This window comes from Otolemur garnettii, unplaced genomic scaffold, assembly GCF_000181295.1.
Source record: "Otolemur garnettii isolate 467f Iridium unplaced genomic scaffold, OtoGar3 scaffold00104, whole genome shotgun sequence".
Classification (NCBI taxonomy): Eukaryota; Metazoa; Chordata; class Mammalia; order Primates; family Galagidae; genus Otolemur; species Otolemur garnettii.
Genome location: NW_003852499.1, coordinates 1,522,471 through 1,523,756, shown reverse-complemented (window position 1 = coordinate 1,523,756; position 1,286 = coordinate 1,522,471). Strand labels below are relative to the sequence as shown.

General features: G+C 43.9%; 1 pseudogene; it reads right to left on the bottom strand.

The window, feature by feature from the left end:
* Window positions 1–222: 222 nt before the first annotated feature.
* LOC100951168 lies at window positions 223–1,060 on the bottom strand (annotated as a pseudogene).
* Between the last annotated feature and the right edge of the window lie 226 nt (window positions 1,061–1,286).

The window sequence follows — 1,286 nt, the reverse complement described above, 5'->3', positions numbered from 1 at the left end:
TCTCTCTCTGCCTCTGGCTCATATTTGCTGTCCTTTGCCATAGAGTTAACAGATAAATTGGGGGATGTGGTCTCCCAGCAGCAGCGCTTTGAGATGGGGTGCACACAGTGGGTCCTCATCCCAAAAAGATTCATGGATTTCTGGGTTATCTCAAGCTAATTATCCCTAAACTGCCTTGGGTTTGCATTTGCTTGTATGTTTTGTTTTGTTTTAGCTGCACCATGTGGGATTCCTTGTGCCATTTTCTGTTGTCTATTATTTTTCTTGATGACCCTGAGCTATGGCTTCCTCCCCAGTCCCAACACTATTCAGCCTTTCCTCATCTTGCCCATGTAGGCCTTCAATAAGAAATGGCAGAAGAGCACGGATAGCTGAGGTACATGAGTAAGGACCAGAAAATGTTCTGAAAGTGAGAGTGACACTGGTCACGCTGCGGCCAATAGAGCAGGTAGTTAATGACACAGCTCATCTGAGTGATGAACATGGCTGACTTCAGGACGCTTGGAAACCCACAGCCTGTGAGGCATAGTAAGAGAACCTCGCACGTGCATGCTGGAGTTCATAGTCATGAACCAATCTCCCCCGGCACTGTGTCTTTGTAGGTATACCAAAATATATGAGCACAGTGATGTGGTGGTGCCCGTGCAGGAAGATCAGCTTCTCCTTTCTCAGAATAATAAATATTGTATCTCCTACTTTGGGTATTTTGCTTAGCACAAATGCATAAGCCCAGACTTTGCTGACAGGTCCAGTGTAAACCTCTGGTCACAAACTGGCTTCAGGTCTTCGGTCATCAAAATGTATACTGTGTACACTCCAGTTCAAAGAGCACCAAATAAACCAAAGACAGAGAGAGTGTCAGAGATCAGGGCACTAATGGCTACCTCGGTTCAAACTTGATCTGTTTGCTCATTAGGTGTTGACCACCCAATATAAAGGTAACATGCAGGGCAGAAAGTAGGAAAGATTTTTTCCAGTTTTTCTGCATCCATTGGATGGCTTCATTCTTACTGAACTTTTTGAATTCATATTCTTGTAAAGTCAATCCCGACATGTTCATTGAGGCTGCTGTCTGGAGTTACTGCGTGGTCTTGCACCTTCACTCCCAGTCCCTCTCGCGGGAGCTCTCCTCCTCCTGGTGTCCACATCCACTAGAGGAGGAAAGGAATGACTTGTGGTTTTCGGTGTTGAACATTTTTTTCATATGTTTGCTGGCCATTTATATATCTTCTTTTGAAAATGTTTTTCTTTTTATTTATTTATTTTTTGAGACAGAGTCTTACTAT